This window comes from Jaculus jaculus, chromosome 14, assembly GCF_020740685.1.
Source record: "Jaculus jaculus isolate mJacJac1 chromosome 14, mJacJac1.mat.Y.cur, whole genome shotgun sequence".
Lineage (NCBI taxonomy): Eukaryota > Metazoa > Chordata > Mammalia > Rodentia > Dipodidae > Jaculus > Jaculus jaculus.
Genome location: NC_059115.1, coordinates 69739248 through 69756620, shown reverse-complemented (window position 1 = coordinate 69756620; position 17373 = coordinate 69739248). Strand labels below are relative to the sequence as shown.

The 17373-nt window shown below is 41.8% G+C and overlaps 1 protein-coding gene across 2 annotated transcripts in view; it reads right to left on the bottom strand.

Annotated features, from left to right (window-relative positions):
- The window catches only part of Mctp1 (multiple C2 and transmembrane domain containing 1), a 427275-nt gene that overhangs the window by 385450 nt on the left and 24452 nt on the right, over positions 1-17373 (bottom strand). Inside the window, exon 1 of one of the 2 annotated variants that reach the window (XM_045134044.1) lies at positions 7905-7991. The exons of the other annotated variant lie outside the window; for it this stretch is intronic. The gene's annotated coding sequence lies outside the window, so the exon portion shown is untranslated. Of the gene's footprint in view, positions 1-7904; positions 7992-17373 lie in introns of those variants that run through there. 2 annotated transcript variants of the gene reach the window in all.

Below are 17373 nucleotides of genomic sequence, written 5' to 3'. Positions count from 1 at the left end.
ATTCCCCAGGACCCACGCTAGCCAGATGCACAAGGGGGTGCATGCATCTGGAATTTGTTTGCAATGGATGGAGGCCTTGGTGCGCCCATTCTCTCTATCTACCTCTTTCTCTGTCTGTTGCTGTCAAATAAATAAATAAAAATAAAAACAAAAAAATTATTAAAATAGGTTAATGTGAAAGGGAGTGGCAGATGGAAGCTAGAAGGGCTTGAGCTAGCACACAGGAGACCGTCACTCAGACAAGGACGCTCAAGCGCGGAGCTGATGGATGAAAAGGGAAGGGCGTGGCAAGATCCAGGGGAAGAGCATCAGACTGTTTCAGGAATGCAGACCAGCACATGCTAAAGCCTACGGATGGGAATGATCTTTTTATTATATTTTTTTTTTAGAGAGAGAAAATTGGTGAGCCAGGACCTCAGCAACTAAATTGAACTCCAGACGCTTGCGCCACCTAGTGGGCATGTGTAACCTGGTGCTTGCCTCACCTTTGTTCATCTGGCTTATAATGGATCTGGAGAGTCAAACATGGGTCCTTGGACTTCACAGACAAATGCTTTAAGCACTAAGCAACCTCTCCAGCCTGGAATGACCTTTTGGTTATAGAAGGGACAGAAAGAAGCATAGTCTGAGTCTAGTAAAAGAGATGGAAATCAAGGAAAAAGGGGTTGGAGTGGTAAACAGAGCCTGCTCCTGTAGGATCTTGGAAGCAAAGGGAAAGAACTTGAATTTCATTTTGGTAGTTTCCATCATTAGAGTCACATGATCTCCTCTGGAAAAGAAAAACTTGTATGAAAATGAGGTCATGGGGGGGGGAAAGCAGCAAAAAATAAATAGATTCAAAAAACACTAAATAGAAGTAGAAAGTCCAATCCTAATACATTTGTACAAAATTTTTAAAATTTTATATCCTATGGCAGGGGAGACGACTCAGTGAGAGAAGTGCTTGCCTTGCAAGATTGAGGACCTGAGTTTGAACACTAGTATCCATGTAAGGCACCAGGTGTGGCAATCAATGCCTCTATCCAAGCACTGGGAATGTGGGGACAGGAGGAACTAGCCTAATTCTAACTGGTGAGGCACAAGCCAATGAGATGCTCTGTCTCAAAAAAGAAGCAGACACTATTTGTCGAGATAATATCCAAGGTTGTCCCCTGACACACACACACACACACACACACACACACACACACACACACTTCCTGAGACACAGCCATATTATTTTTAAAATAGGTGGTATTTCTTATTAAGATACAGCAGAGTATCTTCAGGAGAGGAAACATACTTTTTTTCTCATTCTACTGAGCGCAGAGCAAGTCTGATGATGCATACACGGCTCCCGCCCTCAGCCAAAGTAACAACTTCATGTGTTTGTTTTGTTTCTGCACAATAAACCCAGCAGGGGTTCTGCGTCAGAACTGGGGACACGGGTGCCTGCCAGGGCCACCAAGGCACCTGGCGGGTCTTCACTGAACATGGCAGGCGTTGGGCACACTCAGGGCAGGGCAGGCTACCCCCGTGGCACAGATGGGATCTGCAGAGGTGGCCTGAAGCTGCGTCTATTGGTGATGTGCTCTTCCCGCCGTTTCCAGGGTTGGTGTAGAGAGATACATCTGCTGGCCACACGTTTATCAGAGAGGAGAAAACAGAGAACCTGAATTATTCACAAAGAGGGTAAATAAAAACTTAAAGAAACATCTTGTCAGAGATGAAGTAAATGGGTTCAGTGGTTTCTACTGCTGTATTTTATCTGTTGGATGGTAAGCTCTCATAAGGCAGAGAGTGTGGTTTCCTAATCACTTATGACAGGCTGCAAACATGACCACCACGTTTTACTCAGCCATTCAGTAATATGTCTCCACAACGCCTCCTCATAAGAGGTTGAATTTATTTTTCTCTGCTCTTGGAAAGAACTGGCTTGGTGATTTGTTTCAACTTGCAGAACACATCTAAATTAATGCAGGGGTAATCCAAGCATAGCCTCAAGAGATTCACTATCTTGCAGAGCTTGCCCAAGTGAATGAGCCCAGACTAGCCAGCTGCAGCAAGTGACCGCTTGGATCATAGGCCAGCAGCTAAGGCCATGTCAGTAAAGCCAGCCTCAGCTGACCTAACAGCTCACTGCAGACGCATACGTGAAGTGAACCATCACCACAAGACCAGCTCAGCTCAGGCCAGCCACATGACCAACTTGAATATGAGCAAAACAGCTATTACTTTAAGGGACAAGTTCAGGGGTGACTTGTTACAAACAGACACATGACCATCCGCAGGGGTTATCACAATATCAAGTATTTTTTTTATATTTTTGTTTTTATTTTTATTTATTTGAGAGCAACAGACAGAGAGTGAAAGAGGCAGAGAGAGAGAGAGAGAGAGAGAGAGAGAATGGGCACGCCAGGGCCTCCAGCCTCTGCAAACGAACTCCAAATGTGTGCGCCCCCTTGTGCATCTGGCTAACGTGGGACCTGGGGAACCGAGCCTCGAACCGGGGTCCTTAGGCTTCACAGGCAAGCAAACGCTTAACTGCTAAGCCATCTCTCCAGCCCAACACCAAGTATTTTTAAAGTACACACCAAATGTTGGATAAGTCTATTGTTGAAGAAGTTACGACATTAAATACAATTCCCATTGAGGGCCAGTGCCATGGCAAGCATTGCGCTAGAGCTGTAACTGACGTACCTCTCGTCCTCAAGCATCTCCGGAGCTACCAACAGAGAATACTCAACTCGGGCGCAGGGGTGATCCGCACTGGCTGTCTATTGAGAACAATGTGAGAAATGACCAGGCCCCAGAATAAGGGCTTGGGTCAGAGGAAGTTCTTTGGGAGATAGGGTGGCAAAGTTTTTTTAAAAAAAAAATTAATCAAGGATTGGAGAGATGGCCTAGTGGTTAAGGCACTTGCCTTCAAAGCCAAAGGACCCAAGCTTCATTCCCCAGGACCCAAGTAAGCCACATGCACAAGGTGGTGCATGTGTTTGGCATTTGTACAATGGCCAGAGGCCCTGGCATGCCCATTTTTTCTCTCTCTCTCTCTCAAAAAAATTAAAATTGTATATTCTTAAAAATAAAAAAAAATGATTAACATATGCAGTATACAAAATAATGGGTTTCATTACAACATTTTCACACATGTATATATTGTACTTTGAATCTGTGTACCCACCATCACCTTCCTCATTGCCTCTTACAAGAAAATTCTTGAATTTTCATGCTTGTCTCTCTAATTAACTGGAATCCTTCTAGGCAGCAGAGACAAGTTAAAGACGGGGTGGGGTGAAACCTATGGCACATATGTGAGACTGCAAATGTCAAATCTGACTGAAATAGAAGATGTAAAAGACACGGCTGTAGGCTGTAGTAGGTTAAGCAGAGAACACAGCAAGGTCCCACCAGGGGGCCGTTCACACACAAAGAGGAAGGAGTTCATTCCGAAGGCAGCGGGAACCACTGGCATCTCCCACTTGGAATTAACATGTCCGCAGCAGTCTTCTTGCGAAATAATCAAAGGACGAAGTTCTTTCTTAAGTGGGAGTTAGATGACACCACTCCATTTACTCAATTGTACTTTTTGAGTGTTTCTCCAGCACTAGGGACACAACTCTCTGGGGTTTCCAGTCCCACAGAGAAGCCAGCCTTGGAAGCACATTATTGTCTTCTTGCTTGGATAAAATTTCAAGGTCAAACTTACTTTGTTTGTGGCAACATTTTCCATCCCTGTTTTTTTTTTTTTTTTTAATAGAACTGTAAATTTATGTCAGAGAATATGGAATGAATGAGAGCCTATTCGGTCAATAAAGATGAGTGCTTAAAAATGAAAAAAAGAAGCAAATTGCTACAATTCAATACATTGTAACAGAACAAGATCAAGTTCTATGAGCCCAAGGGCTTGGAAGTACTGATCTGGGGAAGTGATGAGGGACAGAAAAGTGCAGAGCTTTAAAAAGCAAACCATGAGGGGTATGCTGAATAAAATATGATTCTAGTCTCTGTCTATTCCTGTGAGATCCAATTTCTTTATTACCCTCTGTCATAGTTTAATTCCTATCCCTGTGATTACAAAATGAACTCTTAAAAATGTTTTTATTGATTTATTTGCAAAGAGAGAGTGGGTGCTCCAGGGCCCCTTGCTGCTACAAACAAATTCCAGATGTTTGTACCACTTTGTACATCTGGCTTTACATGGGTATTGGGGAACTGAACTCGGGTTGGCAGGCTTTGCATGCAAGCTCCTTTAAGTGCTGAGCTACCTCTCCAGCTCTGCTACAAATTGTCATTATCAGCTAGGTTAGAAAGGCTAATCCATCATCTTCAATACTGTGCGATCCTTTAAAAAATACTTATTGATTTGCAAGTGTGTGTTGTGTGTGTGTGCCCATAGGCTCTGCAATCAAATACCCTAACTTCTGAGCCATCTCTCCAAGCCCTGTGGAGTGCTCTTTGTTTGCCTGTGTAAGCTGCACACGTCAGTAGGCAAGGGTTACAGGTGAGATTAGTAGAAAACCCCTAAGCTCCTCCACAGCCCTTAGTTACATTATGCCTACACATCCTCGTGCCCTGCTTAATATTATGCTAAGTAGTGCTAAAACATTTCCTAAAAGTAGACCTACGGTGGTTGTTAGTAAACGATAGAGCTGTGATTTTAGGCCCTACGAGTCAAGCTGCAAAGGTTGTTCTTAACTAATATCACATGACTCACTACGAGTTAGTTGGGGGCATTAGCATGATAACCTGAAAAAAACAGAAAATGCTTAGACTGAACTATTAGTTCATTGTTGGATTATGTGGGCATATATATGGATATATATATGCATGGAAGATTCAATGCACGATAGACTCATATATATGTGTTACATATATGTGATAAATTTCAAAATATAATGAATGAGGGCTGGAGACATGGCTTAGCAGTTAGGTGCTTGTCTGTGAAGCCTAAGGACCCCGGTTCAAGGCTCGGTTCCCCAGGTCCCACGTTAGCCAGATGCACAAGGGGGCGCACGCGTCTGGAGTTCGTTTGCAGTGGCTGGAGGCCCTGGTGCTCCCATTCTCTTTCTCTCTCTCTCTCTGTCTGTCACTCTCAAATAAATAAAACCTAAAAAAACAAAAAAATTAAAATATAATGAATGAAATGCAATTGAAAATTGCATATACACATTATAAAAATATTAAGAAGTTGGGGCTGGAGAGATGACTTAGAGCAGTTAAGGCATTTGCCTGCAAAGCCAAAGGACCCAGGTTCGATTCCCCAGGACCCACGTAAGCCAGATGCACAAAGGGGCACATGCATCTGGAGTTTGTTTGTAGTGGCTGGAGGCCCTGGCTTGCTCGCTCGCTCGCTCTCCCCTCTTTCTCTCTCTCAAATAAATACATAAGTATTTTTTAAAATGTTAAGAAGTTAAAGACAGTAATAGTTAAAAAGTTTTTTTTTTTAAATTGGGTTTCTTTTTTTAATTTAAAAGCTTTTTCTTGACATACATATATTGTTGCCTCTCTGGATTGGATCATTCACAAAGAAATAAAAAAAAAATCATACTCAATGGACCCAAGTTCCTTTTAAGGATAGTTCCAGAACAAAATGACAATACTATTAATATTGTTCACAACTAAGGAATGGTGAGGATCTTTTACCCCTAGAAGACACACACGGAACTGCACATTTGACATCAGGGCTTCATGTGTACCTTGATGCACTGGTGTGTACATTTAAGTGATAACATATAGGCTGACCATTCAGATTCATAGGAAAGGATATAGTAGCTGAATCAATTTGGGGGGGGAAAATTTTTCCAACATATTGTTATTATAATTTATATATGGCTATTTGAAGGCTTGAACCTATTAACCAGTGTCTGAAAACACCTAATGTTCCAGGACCAAAGAGCCCAAGGAGTTAGTTTTGCATCTGTGGTACTAACAGCTGTCAGCCCTTATTTTGTAACATTAACCTAAGGAGTCAGTGTTCCCTTTCTTAGAAAGAACATTCGGCCTTGGTAGAGTGGACCACAGGCAAGCCGTCCCTGACCCTACTCTGGCCAGATGATTTTTACTGAGCCAGACCACTGAGATGCAAAGGGTCGGATACAGAGCCCCGTGCTGAAGCCAACTGCGCAGAATCTATTTTTCCTGGAGAAGTCTCGTTGTCAGGGCAACAGTAGCTTGGAGCTGCTAGTGGCTCTTTATGCTTTCAACTGCATGGAGCCCCGCAGCCCCGCTGAGAGCAGCGTCCAGAGTACAGAAAGGGAGGAACGCAGGACGCCAAAGGTACTGGGAGACCTGTTGAGTTTGAAGTCATGTTTAACCACTGGAATTTCTCAGATATTGAGTCAATAAATTTTATCCCGTTCAGACTGACTTGTGCTGGCTTTCCTATAGCTTTGAAAAACCAAGTGACCCTGACTTGACTTGCCTACGTTTCATTTATTTCAGCTCAACAAACGTTAGTGGAGGAGTGCTGTGGGCCAGACACTGTGCTAGGTTCTGGAATCTCAAACAAGAAAACATCTGAGCTGCTGCTCTCCCAGGAGTTCTGCCCTTGGCAGGAAGCCTAGTAGGCAGGCCGGCCACGTGTTGCTTCCTGCATGCTCGCTGACCCTATCTCAGTAGGCCAGAACAGCCATCTTGAAGGTCAAGGAAAGGAAGCCATACCCCATTAGTAAGCCTGCTTTAAAAGAGAAACGTAAGCCTGGATCATCTTCAAAGACTAATAAGCAAAGAATCACACTATCTTTGGGAAGCTATTCAATGAGAAGCAAGATATTTCTAGAATGTGATAGTAAAATGCCTGTTTCAAAGCCTGTTCCCCCCCAAAAAATAACAATGTAAAAAAGAAATTAATGCTTTATTAGGTTGAGTACTAAGTATGATGTAGATAAATAAGTGAACCTAGAAAGAGCATGAAACAGGTATAAAATAATTCAGGATGTTCATTTACACAATATTTTATTTTAACTAATTTATTTTGAAACCATTAACCGGCACTCATTTTTCACCTGAAAATACATGAGGAAACTGTTCCCCTTTCCACATGAACTCAGGTTTTCTTAGCTCCTGCTGTGTAGCAGATAACTGGGGAAAAGAGCACTGAAATGTTTCAGAGCACTTTTGCTCTTAATAAATGAAGAACTGCACAGCAATACCATTCATAGAACTAGATGCAGTACAAAAGGAGATGTCTCAAAACATTACATTAGTATCATTCACCATTTATAAATAAAATAACACAAAGACTAGGTACAAAAATACCAAAATGAAGTTCACTAATTTATGTAATTAATATATATTAATACATAATATACATTAATAAACAGAGAAATATAATAAACATTTTAAAGTCATTTTTTATTGCTTAAGTTGTTAAAGTATATAGAAAAAAAGATAATGTAATAATTAGCATATAAATGTTAAAGAAATAAAGCTGATAGAAACACCAAGGCTATTGAGTACAGTAACAAGTAAAGTTAAAAAACAAACAAAAAAACTACATCTTTAAATTTCTCAGTGTTATTATAACTCAGACCATATGCTTCTAACCCCCATCAGTCTAGAAAGTTCTCTAGTTCTAAAATTATTCCTCTCCTTTGGTCTAAGTACTGACCATTCACAATTCTAAGGCACAGAAAGGCCGCACATGGGTGTGCAGTATGGCAAACAATTTTCTTTAGATGGGACAGGACTATGAACACCTCAAGTTCACATATTGAATGCTACCATTCAGAAGCAGTATGACATAGCTACATGGAATGGAAATGTCAGGATTCAGTTACCAATAACATGGTTAAGTCAAGGTGAAGGAACCAGACAAACTAATCCGGAAAAAAAAAAAAAAATGTCTTTCCTTTTCTTTACTTCCACATAGCAAGATTTTCATTTTACTACCTTCTCCTAGTAGTTACCCAATCCAGGCTTACCTTGGCTGTCCTAAGAAGAGGGATTTTGACATTTTTTTTTGTTCAAGGGCTCCTTGATCCTGGTATAGACAGAGAGTAGCCAGCCCATGGAGAAGGACCAGATGGAAACTAAGAACTTTTGCTGACTCAGGGAAGCTACTTCCTGCTTGGTGCCAGGCCTTTTTTGCACCTTCTCATTGGCACAGAACAACCATGCAAAGCAACTCTCAGCAAGCTGTTAATTATTAATAGCTAATTATTCAATTTGCTCCAGACTCAAACAAAGCCAGTTATATATCATATTAGAGGAGATGGAATATTACAATGGAATATCAGAGACCCAGTCAGTATATGAAGTCTTTAGGTCAACAAGGCACGTAGCTTTCCTCAAAACAAGTCAATTGCATCAGATTTCTTTCATTTGTCACAAAGGAAAGCAGGTCTTGCTTGTAAATCAACCGTATAGACCCCTTTCCCTCTCGCACTATCTGGTACTGTTACCCGCATGCCCTGATTTCTCCTAGGGCTCACAAAATCCACCATCCTGGTAGACGTCAATGCGTACGGGCTTTGAAAAAGTCCAAAAGCATCAACACAGTCTCAGAAGGGTGAAGATCCAGGAAAAATGTGTAATAGCAATGGAAAGCTTTCTATTGTTCGGTCACTGACATACCAAGCGCTACATTTTTAATTCAAGCAACACTTTATATGCCACTCAAAAAAAAAAAAAAAAACCCACAAAGGTGATATTAAATAGTAGTATGATTCATTGTGATAATCACCAGTGTTGGCAAATGAGTGCCCCTGATAGGAATGAACGGTGCATTTACAAGTTCACTCTGAGTCTGACACCCACACATAGACCTAAGATCAACAGCACATTCACTCCAGGAGCCTCAGCTGCCCTCACACAACAGAAATCAGGATTTCACACCCAACACAACCATAACCACTTAGTGTTCCTCCTAACAACAAAGGCCCTCTCGTATTTTCTGTTACAAAAGGATGTGCCCTTTAAGTAAAAGTACGGTAGAGAATTGATGTAAAGATAAGAACCATATATACTAGACAATTATAAATGTTGGGAAATCGAAAAAAATTGTACCAAAATTTTTCCCCGAAGTAGAAGATAATTATAAAATAATCCCCTGATTTATTTAAATTTCAAATATCCTTTTTTTTCTGAATATGAAGTCTCAGCAGTTAGGAACTTATTGGTACCAACAAAGTGCTTCTAATGCTACTTTCTCTTTAAACTCATGCTATTACCAACATAATGAACTCCTCAGAATTTGAATCTGCCTTACAGTTAGGAGACTGTCAATTAAAGGAAATTTTTAGAAACAGAAAGAGCTAGAGGTAGATTGCTGAGTTTAAGTTTAACGTTACAGCTAAGAACGGACAGGACTTACCTGCAGTTTCGTTGAGACAGCAAGTAAGATCAGAAGATAATTTTACAGATTTGTGTGTGAGGCATTTACCTCTTACACACCTGCCTTAGATCGCTGAGTCCAAGAGCTTAGTCATTACGTTATTTCTTTTGTCAGAGATGTTTTTTATTATGTCAATACTGTATCAGCTCAAATGTTTGCAGACAAGCAAAACAAATCAGAAGTATTTTGCATAAGTTCCTAGTTCCTCTTAGAAGGGATATGCAAAATTACATTTTAAAAAGTGTTGTATGATTGGTGGATTCGCAGAGTCACTCCACGAGCCATTCCTAGACTTTGCCTATAACGTGGAAATAAACAGTGTGTGGAAGACTGGTGAGCATTTCTTAACAGCATCCTAGTTACTGTACACACGGAATTCCAAACACACTGCTGGAAGGCATGAAATATTCTCTCCCAGACCATCGCAACTTTTCAAAATGACAGCTCGAGTTTTCACAGCATTGCCTGGTCTGGCACGATCAACTTCAGCTGCAGAGACAATGCAGTTTCCAATAGAGCTCATGGCCTCCCCGCCACAATACAGATCCCATGAGTCCTTTGTTCTAACAGAACTTAGCTGCTCACAGAACTCATGGGCTCTAGGCCACAACACAGATCTTGTGAGTCCCTTCCTTGGACAGCAGATGCCCATTTGTGACACTCTTAGTAACTGTTGGTCAACGACCAGCAAAGATGGATAGGAAGAGCCTATGTGATTTCTATTCTCCGTCTTCTGTTTCTGCCTGAGTATTGAAGACTTCAAATTCCTGGCTCCATTCCAAAAGGAAAGAATTTAGGTTTTAGGAAAACTCAGAAATGCCCATACTGAATGTTACATGAGAAACAGGCTTCCATCTGCATTAGCCACTGAAAGCTTGAATGATGTGTTTTCCAACAGTCAGTCCCCAGTTAGCACATTGACCTTAGCAGCTACATCCAGAGGCAAAGGGTTCTGGACATCTAGATAATAGCAGTTTCTGACAAATGGGGCATAGAATATATCAAATTTATTACTAAATTTCTCCTCTGTCTAGCAGAGTGTCAAGATTACAGTCTCTGACTATGCTACAAGAACATGTACAGCCGAAATTCAGAATTGCTGGTTTTCAAGACGTGCGTTTAAAAGAACTTTATATTCTAAGGTGAATGATGATACTGCGATTGTACCTGACTACATATTTCTCCTATAAGTCACATCTCTCTAAGCCTATTAAATTCAAATGCATTTCCTTGGGACTCTTTAAATAATCCTCTTTTGCAATAGTGGAGTCCATGCGGAAGGACCTAATATTTTGTAAGGGACCAACAAAGAAAGCATGGACCCTGGGACTGGAGTGAAGGGTAAGCTTTTGGAGCTGCCTCACCACCCATAGCAAACAAAGTGCTACGACACGTTCAGATTTCCAGATCTCTACTTTCCTCCCTGGATCTTAACTGCCCTTAGAATAAACGTCACAATTAATAATTTCTCCAGAAGTAGACTCAATAATTTATTTGGGCCATGTGTTTGTTTTACAATTCTTGGTTAAAATAAGGACAGGAATCCAGAAATTGGGGTTCACAAGTTGGGAGACCCTCCTAAACCCCCAAATCCTGCATCATATTCATCAAAATACAGTTTTTTTTTGAACGTAGAACTTTTCACTTCAAACTATACATAAAAAAACCCATCATTATAATATTGGAAAGGTACCATGGGACACCTCCCTAGCATGACACTAACAGACCTCTCCTCCCCAGATAGGGCAGAGACCAAAGACCGAAAGGCAATTCTAGCAAAACCAGTAGTGGTGAACCAATGAATTTACTGGGGTTGCTTGCGGGGGGCGGGGGGGGGGGCTGCTTACAGGAGCAACAGACGACTCAAGGGTAGCACAACCGAAAAGCCCACCTCAGTACAGGTGATGACTCAGGGCACGGTGCCAATCTGAAGACAGCTCAGTTGGTCAGGGTCTCCAGCACACTCCCCGACGGCTCCACTGGACTATCAGAATCTCAAGTACCCTTCACCGCTTGCAGGCAGCTCAGCTGGGGGAGTCCCTCCAAGCAGCTGTTTTCTGCCTTTATATAGCATTAGGGTGGGGCTTTGCAACCCATTCCCAGGCTTGTTGGCTATTTCCCGAGTCTCTGGAACTTCCTTCCTGTCCCCACCCCACACTAATGAAGGAAAATTTCAGTTTCTTTTTATCCATTTATTTATTTATTTATTTATTGAGAGAGAGAGAAGCATAGAAAGAGACAAGAGGGGAATGGGCGCTCCAGGGCCTTCAGCCGCTGTGAAGGAGCGTCACTCGCGTGTGCCCCCTTGTGGGCATGCTTGGCATCGCACGCTCGCGCCGCCTGGCTCTGGTTACTCGTGGGAAAAGGAGGACTCGCAGGCGAGCGCCTTAACCACTGAGCCATCTCTCCAGAGTGGCTGCGTGACCTTTGTGTTTTAGGTCTACCAGACTGGATTTCCGAATCTCGGGGAGAGCTTATTTCAATTTTGAGCAATCTGCTACACAACAAAAGGCTCCATTTCAACTCAGTTGAACATGGAAAGTAAGCAAAATGAATTTTGTTCCAATAATTGAGACCAAATGACCAGTTTTTTTTTGTTTTTCTTTTTTTTTCAGGTGTCAATTTTAATCAATTTTGTAGGAATATATTCGTCGTGAAGCTTTCTTTATTTTTCTCTAACGGGTGCAATCTCTATGCACTTCTTGTAGCATGGATTATATTCTTCTTTTTCTAGCTATTTATAGGTTGCTATGTTAATAGGCCAAAGCTCTGACCAGACACCTTCATTCAGCTCTCTCCTACACCCCAGTACACATTGTAGCACTGTGTGCGTGAAAAGCACAGCAGATATTTTAAAAGCAGAGTCTGCACACTAAAACATCCACACGACTCATGTCTGTGATGTCTTCTCATGTCACCGTAGATGAGGACATTTCTGGATCTCGTGTATTAAGACACACTCCCCAGACTTGACTCTCCCAATGAAGCCAGAAGGCAGTTGACTTCGGTGGAAGTACATCTGTAGAGATCTAACAACTTCATCCCCATGTATTTAATCCATCATAGTTCTAAATTCTAAATTCTACGCTCTAAGTCCTAAATTCTAAGTTCCAACTTTAGGAATTATTCCAAGGACAAAATAGTTTAGATAATGTAACAGTTATTTTGTGTCATGTGATGCTTCAGCAATATAGTTTCACAACTACAAATAACAAGAGGGCTGGGGAGCTGGCTCAGCAGTTTAGGGTGTTTGCTTCTTAAAGCCTGACAGCCTGGGTTCAGTTTGCCAGTACCCATGTAAAGCCACATACACAAAGTGGCACATGCATCCTGAGTTCATTTGCAGTGGGAAGAGGGCCTGGCATGCCTATTCTCATTCTCTCTCTCTCTACCTTTCTGCTAAATAAAATAAGTTTAAAAAAGAAAATAATAGAGATGGAGAGATATCTCAGCAATGGAAGTATTTGCTTTTAAAGCATAACAGCCTGGGTTTGATTCCCCAGAACCCATGTAAAGGCAGACACAAAAAGTGGCAGATGCCTCTATTGTTTGTTTACAGTGGCAGAAGGTCGTGTTGTGTCCATACTGTCTCTTCTCAAATAAATAAAATAATAAAAATATTTGTCTTTTAATGATTGAAATATATTTGTATTTATTTTTATTTATTTATTTGACAGAGAAAGAGGGATAGAGAGTGAAAGAATGGGCGCACCAGGGCATCCAGCCATTGCAAACGAACTACAGATACATGTGCCCCCTTGTGCATCTGGCTAATGTGGGTCCTGGGGAATTGAACCAGGATCCTTTGGCTTTGCAAGCAAGTGTCTTAACTGCTAAGCCATCTCTCCAGCCTTGTATATGTTTATTTATGAAAGAGAGAGAGAGAGAGAGAGAGAGAGAGGGAGAAGAGGAGAGAATGGGCATGCCAGAGCCTCTAGCCACTGCAAACAAACTCTAGATTCATGTGTACCTGCCTTACCTGGGTACTAGGGAATCAAACCCGGGTCCCTAGACATTGCTGGCCAGCACCTTAACCACCAAGCCATCTCTCCAGCCCAATAAAAATATTTTAACAATAATAAAATAAAAAAGGAAGTCATGCCAGTTCATTGTATATACCCATTGTATTTTTTATTTGTTCATTTATTTTTGCATGTGTGTGTGTATGAAAAGTATGTGTGAGGTGTGGTGTGTGTGCTATGCAAGTGTGATATATGGTATATGTACATGTGCAAAGAACCCAGAAGAGAATGTCAAGTGTACTTATTTTATCACTTATCTACCTATTCCTTAGAAACAGAGTTTATCCCTCAACCTGGACCTGCTGTTAGTCAGTGAGCCCCTGGGATGATTCTCTAGTCTCCAACTGATTCCCTCCATTACAGACTAAAGTTACAGATGTGTGGCCCTGTCCAGGTTCTTAAATGAGAGTTCTAGGAAGTCTGACTTAGGGTTTTCCATCTCAGTAGGCCCTCATGCGTAAGTATCCAAATCTCTTAACCCTTGAACCATCTTCCCATAATTTTAAGAATGGTTTCAAGTTTTGAAATGTCAAAAATGTGAAATAGGGCTGGAGACATGGCTTAGCGGTTAAGGCGTTTGCCTGCAAAGGCAAAGGACCCAGGTTTGATTCCCCAGGACCCACATAAGCCAGATGCACAAGGGGCGCATGCATCTGGAGTTCCTTTGTAGTGGCTGAAGGCCCTGGCATGCCCATTCTCTCTCTCTCTCTCTCTCTCTCTCTCTGTCTCTTCTATCTCTCTCTCTCTGATTGCAAATAAATAAAAAAGTTTAAAAAATGTGAAATAAAAAAATTCACTTTAGAATCAATGAAATGAGTCAGCATAGAAGGACCATATATTTCCATAATAAACTTGTTGGAAGAGAAAGTAGGAGCAATACCCCATTTGCAATAATTCCCCCCCCAATAAAGTATATAAAAACAATCCTCACCAAGATCATGAAATATCTCTCAAAAGAAAATTTTTTTTTTAATTTTTTTTGTTTATTTTTATTTATTTATTTGAAAGTGACAGAGGGAGAAAGAGGCAGAGAGAGAGAGAGAGAGAATGGGCGTGCCAGGGCCTCTAGCCACTGCAAATGAACTCCAGATGCATGAGCCCCCTTGTGCATCTGGCTAACATGGGTCCTGGGGAATCGAGCCTTGAACTGGGGTCCTTAGGCTTCATAGGCAAGCGCTTAACTGCTAAGCCATCTCTCCAGCCCTCAAAAGAAAATTTTAACACACCAAAAAAAGAGAAAGAAATAAGAAAAGATATCAGATGTTGAAAAGACCTTCCCTGCTTCAAGATTAGCATAATCAGTATTGTGAAAATGACTATCCTAACAAAAGGAATGAAGAACTTTTTCCACACTGGGTTAAAGGCAGCTTCTCCTATGCCCTGAGAACCTGAACAGAGTTGAATTGAGAAGAAGTGGAGTCATGTGAGCAGATGGATGTGGCACAGAAAGATAAGAAAGTTTGGGGCAAGAGACAGCAGCATGCTTTAGCCGCAATTGAGACTGGGCCAGCTGTTGTGCATTAGGACCACTCCAAGCAGGCTGACCCTTTCGAATGTAGGGAGCCTGAAGAAAGAATGCGGAAGGTGTTTTTCTGAGCTGAAGTTGGCTTTATTTCCCACCCCACCCCGGATTAACAGTTTGGTGGTAAAGCCCCATCCGGTTCTGGTTTATGAAATATAACAACTGCAGGGAAGACTGGATGGTTTTGGTTTGAAAAGCAGTTCTTTTGGAGATTGCTCCTGACGTATGTGAGGTGGGTTTGTTGGGGTTCCTGAATGGAGACCCCACGGAGCAAAGAGTATGAACTGTAGGTTACAGCAAGGAGCCCAAGATTTTTGCTGTCAAGGAGAGCTGGTCTCTCAGAATGGAGATCTCGCTGCTCTGTGAGCAGCCCAGCTGGAGGGGCGGAACCGGAACAGCAGAGATTTCCCCATTGGTTACAGATGCGTTGTACTTGGACCTACAGGATTTGAGATTTGCCCTGTTTGCTTCAGATCTTGACTTGATCCAATCTTGCTATGCCCTCTCTTGCAGTGTGACTATTTATTTTGTGGCACTGTGTGGGAATAGTTGAGAGACCAGCTTGAGTTGTCAGATAAGATATTATACTTTAGGCTTTTGAACAGTGTTAGGATTAATTAAAAACTGTGAGGACTTTTAAAGTTGGACAGAATGTTTTGATCATAAGAAGGTTGTGAGTCTATTAGGGGCAGGGGCAGCATGTGGTGGTTTGTATCAGATATCTGCCATAAACTCATGCATACTAAACACTTGGTCCCCAGGCAATGGCAATTTGGAAGGTAGAGCCTTACTGGAGGAGGTGTGTTGCTGGGGCTGGGGGGAGGGAGGTGGGCTTTGAGGTGTTACCGCCAGCTCCCCTTTGCAGAGAAGGGCTCTCTCTCTCCTACTGCTGCTGCACACCAGCTGTGGGACAGAAAGACAAAATTGGCATGTTTGCTCTCGTATGTACACCTAACCTTTATCTATATCTAAGTAATAAAGGGATGTGAGAGTGAATACAGGCTGAGTTGAAATAGGAGATCACAACAAGAGGTGATGTGAAAGTTGGAGAAGACCAGAGGAAGCATGTAGTAAGAAAGTAGAAAGAAGGTTGTTATGGAGGGGAGGGGGGAGGATACAAGGGAAGGGAAGGATGTGTGGGAAAGGAAGCAAAAAAAATATTGTTTGAGGGCTGGAGAGATGGCTTAGTGGTTAAGCGCTTGCCTGTGAAGCCTAAGGACCCCGGTTCGAGGCTCGGTTCCCCAGGTCCCACGTTAGCCAGATGCACAAGGGGGCGCACGCGTCTGGAGTTCATTTGCAGAGGCTGGAAGCCCTGGTGCGCCCATTCCCTCTTTCTCCCTCTATCTGTCTTTCTCTCTGTGTCTGTCGCTCTCAAATAAATAAATAAAAAATTTAAAAAAAATATTGTTTGGAAATGTCAAAATGAAACCTAATTCTTTGTATGCTATTAAAAAATTAGCTAATGTATTTTTTAAGAGTCACAGTACCTATCCTGAGTTTGTAGAAAGAAACCTCTTTTTTGCATATGAAATGCTTATGCCTTTTCTCACTGAAGAAACCCTTTGGCATCTTCAGGAGATGAGAAATTTACCATTCAAAATAAGCTGCATGTTTCTAGTATCTGAGAAAATGTTTGGATTTTAACAAGATTTGATATTTTTGAATAAAACTATGAAGTAACATACAAATAAGGACACTTTGAAATAATTTTTGATCTCCAATATACAAAGAAGAGATTATTTTAGGGGAAATATTTATGAATTGGAGAATAATGCTATTTATTTATCTATCCTGGAGCCCAGGGGTGCCACACAGGTTTGGGAGGGCTAAGTTACTTATCTGTCCAGCATGTAGCCTCTTTGGTAAGATAAAATCCCCACCCCCACCCCCTCAAAATTGAAGGTTTCAACAAATTTTTACTTTTGAATTTTCACCAAGCTGGTTCCTGCTCGTTCTCTACTTCACAAAGGTTTCAGATGTGAGCCATAGGTGGGTGCGATGCAGAAAGATGAGTGAATTGACAGATTTGTGTGGGAATGCACACACTGTCACCCTGTCTTCATAAGATGGGAAAAGTACTTTATAAAATGGAAAAATCTGACTCAAAAAGTGTACAGATTCATCAAAGGCCTCAAATCAATGCTAAAAAATGTTCCTGTCGCCTTAAAAGCCTGTGATTCACTGTCTCCTCCTAACATTCTGCTGTGATGCTCAGACCCAAACCATATTTTCATAGTATCTGTGGCATGTAGCTGGCTGAAACTTATACAACAGAAAGTCAGTTCTTGTGTTATGTGCGTCAGCTCTCCTGATTTCAGAGGGTTTGGGGCCACTTTAAAAACAAAAAACTGGATATGGCTTAGCAGCTAAGCGCTTGCCTGTGAAGCCTAAGGATCCCAGTTTGAGGCTCAATTCCCCAGGACCCACGTTAGCCAGATGCACAAGGGGCGCACGCATCTGGAGTTCGTTTTCAGTGGCTAGAAACCCTGGGGTGTACATTCTCTTTCTCTCTC